The sequence below is a fragment of the Passer domesticus genome, chromosome 6, assembly GCF_036417665.1.
Source record: "Passer domesticus isolate bPasDom1 chromosome 6, bPasDom1.hap1, whole genome shotgun sequence".
In the NCBI taxonomy this organism is placed as follows: Eukaryota; Metazoa; Chordata; class Aves; order Passeriformes; family Passeridae; genus Passer; species Passer domesticus.
Genome location: NC_087479.1, coordinates 69,871,760 through 69,878,772, shown reverse-complemented (window position 1 = coordinate 69,878,772; position 7,013 = coordinate 69,871,760). Strand labels below are relative to the sequence as shown.

At 48.2% G+C, this 7,013-nt stretch overlaps 1 long non-coding RNA gene across 1 annotated transcript; it reads right to left on the bottom strand.

Annotated features, from left to right (window-relative positions):
- Nucleotides 1–2,836: 2,836 nt before the first annotated feature.
- LOC135303949 (uncharacterized) lies at nucleotides 2,837–3,839 on the bottom strand. The gene is made up of 2 exons (XR_010365372.1): nucleotides 3,776–3,839; nucleotides 2,837–2,918 (listed from the first exon to the last, which is right to left on the bottom strand). It is a non-coding gene; the product is annotated as an uncharacterized LOC135303949 (long non-coding RNA).
- Between the last annotated feature and the right edge of the window lie 3,174 nt (nucleotides 3,840–7,013).

The window sequence follows — 7,013 nt, the reverse complement described above, 5'->3', positions numbered from 1 at the left end:
ATCTGGGGGATGGTGAAGTCTGAGGGGAACTGCTGCTGGATCTTTCTTAATCACTGCAGGCAATCTTTGGTGCTGATGATTGCGTGCATTGCTGAGCTGCTCCTTTTGTGATCCTTTGCTGCTTTGAGCTGCAGTAAATGACACTGATTCCTTCAGTTGGAGTCTGTGTCTTTGGTGCTGACCCTGCCCACTGGTAAAACAAAACTGACACAGTCTGGCCAGATCACAACAAAATGTCACTTGTTAAATGTAAATGTGAGGAATCAGTGCCATCAGAAATTCCCAGATGGGAAGCCCTTCCCTGGAGTTGGCTGGCTCTGGAGTGGGCTGAGGTCAGAGCACCATGGGAGCAGTGGGGCAGTTGGTTAAAAGAGGATGAACCCCTGGATGTCTTAAAATGCATCCAAAAATTGCATATGGAAAAGGAAAAGAACTTGTGGGTTTGGGCAGACAAAGATGAATTTGTTAACAGTACATTGGAAACAGCACCTTCAGAAGGAACAATTCTTGTTGGAATGCTCCCACATGGAGCAACAGAAGGTTTTAATCTTGAGCTCCGATGCATTTGTGCAAGTGAAATATTAATATGATAAATAACTGTGTAGATATTTATAGGATAATAAGACCTTTATATATATATATATTTATATATATATTTTATATGTATGTCTATACCTATCTAGCTATATCTATATTTCTATATCAATATCTGTATCTACGTATAAAATAGTAATAATGTGAAATAGTGCTGACAATACTGATTTGGTAGCTTTGGCTGCTCAGGGATGTAACATTAAATACTCTACAGAAAAGGATTGGCCAGGACCTTAATGTCAGAGGTAAACTTTGTGAGATTGTATACAATGAAAAAGGAGGAGGGGATAAAATTGCCTATTTTTACAGGGTTTGCTGATACTGTGATTCAGAGTGCTTTGTCTGTTTCTGTGAAAAATACAATGATTAAGAGTGCAGGGTTTTTCATGAACCAGATTATCCTCAAGCTGCAGGACTTGTTGAACGGGTGAAGGGGTTGTTAAAAGAGTAGTTGAAAAAATGAGGAGATGGGAACCTGTCCCCATGGAGAACCCATCTCCCAGATGTGCTCCATACCCTTAACAATGGCCCACTGGGGAAATGGAAACCCCCTGGCTGTGCATGGCTGCACCCAATTTGCAACTACAACCATGGGCAGTGAGACTTGGACTGCCTGGGAAATTGCTCTGGGTGTGATGGCCCCTGGCAGGGCCAGCCCAGAGGCTGCAGGGCTGGACCTTCATGCATTGGAATTAATTAGGAAAAATCCAAAGCAAATGAGAGCTATCAATACTGAGACAGGAATTCAGATTCCTCCAGGACACTTTGGTTTGGTAACTGCTCGCTTGGAGCTTGGCCTTGCAAAGTGTTCATGTCATGGCAGGAGGAACGGAGGAATTGATGCAGAATATCAAGGAGAAATTACAATAGTTCTGTTAAACAATTGCCAATAAGATTGTGTTATTCAACCCCATGACAGGGTAGCACAATTATTGATATTGCAATTTTAAGAACGATTGTGAAAAATGGAGATCCACCTCCAGTCATTACCATGTGTGGAGATAAAGGGTTTGGATCCAGCAGTCCTAACAATGGAGGCAGAGTGTGGGCCCGGAGGCCAAAAGGCCCTCCTGAGGCAGCTGAAGGAGCAGCTCCTAGGAAAGACAACACTGAATCCTGAAACCTGGGCAGGAACAATGGGAATATGTCCCTGCAGCCAAGTATTCTGTGTGAGAACAAGTAGATATTACAGGATACTGTTTTACACATCTTGCCAGACCAAATCTCCTTGTTTGCCCCAATGGCCCCTTTGGAAAATGCTCTGATCCACAGGGCTCCCTGTGAAGGCTGCTGTGACACTGAGGGACTTGCACACAAATTCCATCCAGGAGCTTTGGTGCCCTCAGGGACTGGGCCCCAGCCCCCTTCCAGCCAAAGGGGAAAGGCCCCACCAAGCCTTGTTAGCCACAGACAACATGGTAAAGCTGAACAGCAAAGGACCTTGGAGGCATTCTTCTGGAATTAAAAAGGCTCCATCTCCATGGACAACAGAATTATTGTTCCTAACTCGAATGAGATTGAGAAAAAAGAATGAAGAACAGTGTCACTAAAGTACTACTCATGTCTGGAGGTTGTACCTTGATAGTCAGCCAGAATCTTTGTTTGCCACAAACACCTCCAGTGTTTCACCAAGGGATTAGTCTAAAAGACTTTTATGCTATTTTCCCTCTCTTGGTGTTTTCACACTTGTTGAACAAGGTTTCCTTTCTAAGAAAGTGAATCACAATATCCCAAAGGATTAAAAAATGCTTGGGTATTTGTTCCCTAAGTATTTACAATAGCAGAATAAATTACAAAATCTGTATAAATCCTGGATATAAAATGCAAATAAAAATAAACTTGAGAGTTCTCCCAAAAACCTTGTTATATTTGTCCAATTATCCAATTTTAAAAAAAAGGAAAAAAAAGGCAAAATTAAATGTAACAGCAATTTTAATTAAGTAGCTTAATATATATAAAATGGAATACACTCAAAATATTGACAATACAATTTGGGTAAAATAAGGAATAATTTGGTTCTGGTAATACCATATAAGCAAAACTAACCACGTGGGGTAGCGCGGGGTACAGAGGGCAGGGCTTGACCCCTGTCACCTCACGTACAAGCTTGTCAAGCCAAAATTCCCTTTTTATGCTGTATGTCATTATCATCTCCCATTTTCAATTTGTCACACTTGTATCACCGCCCATCATCACCTTTACCACACGTCCTCCACCATTCTTTTAGGGGGTCGTGCCCCTCTTTGGGGTTCTTCTTTGAAGAAGGCCTCTCCTCTACCTTGGTGTCCTTTAGTTCACCTTTTGGATTACACGTGTGCACCAAGCTGGTATAGTACAAGCCAATATTATATTCTAACGTTAAAGCATCAAATCTCATATAAATAACATTTTCCTGGTGTCCAACCAAATTTTATTCTCTTCCAACTAAATTTAGTAATAGTTATCTCTTGCTTCTTCCTGTTCTGAACATCTGCAGGAGAAGGGGGGCAGGGGAAAGCCCTCATCTCCCTTTCTATCTTGGCATTACACCTTTAACTGTTTTATTATTTCCAAATATAAATTACTGTATCAATATTGATTACTGTTTGAATTTTATCAGCACAAATCATACCTATTTATTACATTTCCTTTCTAAGAATATGAACCACAATATCCCAAAGGATTAAGAAATGCTTGGGTATTTATTCCCTAAGTATTTACAAAAGAAGAATAAAAAAATCTCTACAAATACTGGTTGTAATATGGAAATAAAAATAAACTTGAGAGTTCTCCCAAAAACCTTAAGAAAAAAACCCCCATGTATTCCATAAATCTATATAATTCATCTACAGAATACAAAAAAGGGACATGTTCTAGAAGAGAAAAATTTGTACCACAGTGCTGCACAGAATTCTATGCTTTCATGCTTTTTGCACTTCAGGGGCAGTATCATTCTCTGCACTGCAGTGCTCTGAGCATGTTCTGCTCACCATGGCAGCTTTCTGCTCTCCCTGGTACAGATCATCCTCCCAGCCAAGGCTGACTGCAGCCACCACAGCTCGCAGCACCTTCCCACACAGCAAGAGCCGAGAGACGGCTTCCCCCAACTGCTGTGTGTTCTAACACTGCCACCTCGCAGCTGCTGAAAGCCTCAATTCCTGGGTTGCGGCGTGTTAGTTTATTGAGTCGCATGCTCCGTTACCTTGTGGTATGTTCAGGTGTTCCCCGAGTTATTACAGTTAATTTCTCCCCTGTGTCATGTCCTCCTACCCAACCGTCTCTCCAGGAATCCCCTCCCTCCTTCCCAGATTTTTCCCTGTCGGTCAAGACAACCCAGCCCCTTTGCCCTGTCCATCAGCCCAAACCCTGCCCTTTGTTCCAGAAAGTTCCCTGTCCCTCACCCTAAGATCCAATCCCTATCCCAAGCCTCTCTCCTCCCCTTGTTCTGATTTGTTGTAGTCCTCAAAACCACACCCTGAGACTCGTTTATTGGTTACTATATGGTGCCTACCCCCTGTTTTGAGAGATTTTTAAAAACCCATGCACAGAGCTGGTGAGGGCTTTTTTTTGCTTATGTTCCCATTTGGCAATTCTCTGCTGTGTACCCTCCCTCTGCCTCTGCTAATAAATTTATTGGACTTTGCACTGCAGAAGAGCCTCCTCTGCCTCCTTCACTCGCTGCTCGTGGCTCCTCCAGGGTCTCTACTGCTAGGCTGGCTTAGAGGTTCTGGCTCAGGCAAAACCCCAGTCTAGCCACTTCCCAGCTCTCGCCATTGCTCCTGGAGCATCACAGAGCTAGCCAGGGCTCCGGAGGACAGTGGCAGTGACCCATGCCCTGGCATGTCCCAGTCCCCAGAGCCACACCTGCCAGGCCACGAGCCCCAGCCTTGGTCCCCACTGCCGGCCTCAGCGGCTCCTGGCCATCCTCACCCTGAGTGCAAAGCCAGCCCCAGGAGCCCCCCAGGGCGCTCTGGATCCAGAGTGAGACACCCTAAAGCCATCACTGAAAGGGACATGGATGGGGACTGCAGCTGGATCTTCCAGTGCTCACCACCCCTGACTGTGCTCCAGATGAACCCAAACCTCAGCTGCTGCACCTTGAGCGCATTGATCCTTCTTGCCCATTCTGGAACTTGGTGTTCCCACATCATACACAAGCCCTTTGCAGGGAGTGACCAGCTCTCAGCTGATCTGCTGCCCTGGCCTTGCTTTCTGTTTCGCAGCAATGAACTTAATGGATACATTCATGAGAATCCCAGCACAGCATTTGCTTCTCAGGAGCTCTTAGGTAAAAAAACTCCACTCATCACTAGTTTTTGCAGAGAGAAGGAGGTGCTGACAAGCATAAGGCAGAGACAGGTCCCTGACAGAAGAATTCCTGAGCCATAGGATTCCACACATTGCTGTTCCCAGCTGCTTTGCTCATATTTTATAGCCAGTTCTGGACATCGGCTGCTGCTGACAGGGTAGGAAAATTTGGAAAAATAAAGGTGCAGCAGACAACCAAAACCAAGAGGGAAAACACTTAGAAATACAGAGCACAAGAGAAGACCTTGGAGATGGTACAATAGAAAATGCCAGCAGCAGCGCCTGGAGCCCGGAGCTGCTCACTGCCACCACAGGGGCTCCTCAGTGCGCTGCTGGTTTGTCTGATCCCTGCTGGGCTCCCTCTGCCCCTCCAGCAGACACAGCCCTGCCTGCAAAGGGCTCCGTGCTCTGGTGTTCTCAGCTTGCTGCAGGCTACATTCTTAGCAGCGCTGAAAGAAGAGGTGAAACAAAGAGCCCTTTTCTGTGCTGCCTGCAGCTCGGAGTGCCTGGAGCCCAGGCCCGTGAAGAGCTGCTCCTGGCGCTGGCTGTGCTCAGCCCGCTGTGCCGAGCAGCCGCGGCCATGGAGACACGGGCGGGAGCTCTGCCCGAGGCCGGCAGCGGCCAGGCCCAGCTCGCAGCTGCGAGGACGCCGGCAGCCTGTGACTGAGCCGAGGCCGTGGCGGGGGGTTTGCGGGCAGGGCTTTTGCGAGCCGGCCGGAATGTGCCGCCTCCCGTGTGGGCCCGGCTGCGGCAGAGGCAGCGGGAGCGCGGCGGGGCCGGCAGCGGCGGGCAGAGGCCGCGGAGAGCAGCAGCCCGGCCGGGCCCGCTGCGGACCGGCAGGGAGCTCCCGGGCAGCCCTTGGCTGTGTCTGTGCCCGCCGGGCAGGAGCCACAGCAGGAGCCGGCCATAGCGGCAGCTCGCCGTGCCCGGGGCCGCGGCCGCAGCTCTCCCCGCCCGGCCGCAGCAGCAGCCGCTCGCCTCCGAGGCTCCGGCGCTTCCCGAAGAGGACGGGCCCAGCCCCCGGGACGCGCTGGAGCCCCGCAGCGAGAGGAGCCGCCGGCGCCGCAAACGGCAGCGCGGATGGCGCAGCCTGAGGAGGAGCAGATGAGGCTCTTGCTGGGCCACGCTGTGGCAGCTCTGCCCTCTCGCCTTCGCCTTGAGCCCTTTGCTGCTTTTCCCTGAGCCCTGATCCCCCATCCTTGGCCAAGGGCCCCCGGAGCCCTTTCAGGGCTGCAGGGAAAGTTCCCTCAGTCACAGAATCACAGAATCACTGGGTTGGAAGACACCTTCAAGATCATGGAGTCCAACCCATGCCCTAACACCTCAACTAAACCATGACACCCAGTGCCACATCCAGTCTTTTCTGAAACACTTCCAGGGATGGTGAATCCACCAGCTGCCTGGAGGGGTCTGTCCCAGGAATAACCAAGATAGCACTGAGGCCTTCTACCTCCCCCCCGGTAGTGCTTGGAGCTCTGGAAGTTTGTCTTTCTGCTTAGGGAAAGGCCGTGGAAAAGTATTGAAAAACTAGTCACTAATAGAGTAGCTTACAGAGCTACAAATATATGTGCAAAGAATACAGAAAACATAGAAAAGAAAAATGGCAAAACCCAAACAGCATCAGCAAGGTCTCGGGCATGAACACATAGATCCAAATGGTCTTCTCAGCCCTATATCTGTGTATTTCTGAGAACCAAAGGAATCCTGCTGGAGCCTGTGGGGAGATGGGTTTGGGAGGTACAAGTTCATTCATTTTTTTCTCCTTGGGTCAGCTCCTGTTCCTAACGTCAGCCAAGCCTGTCTCCAGCCTGATGCCTCTGATGGTTGCAGCCAAACAATTAATGGCAGGCAGAAGACACTGACACTTCCAGGGACATGACTTTCTCCAGTGCTAGCTCTGAGTGGGAGTCAGAATAAAAACTACAGAAACCACAACTCCATTGGAAAATTCCCTTCCTTTTCATTCTGTAAATAAGTTCTGTATCCACTTCTGAATTGTCAGTTATTTGTTAAGGATGGGAAGTTCTCTTTTATGAATTTTTAAATGTGGTTTGCAATTGGATAAGGGTCTCCTTCCTTCACAAACTCCAGCCCAAACTGCCTTTGGAATATGGCCCACTGGGCAGTTTTTG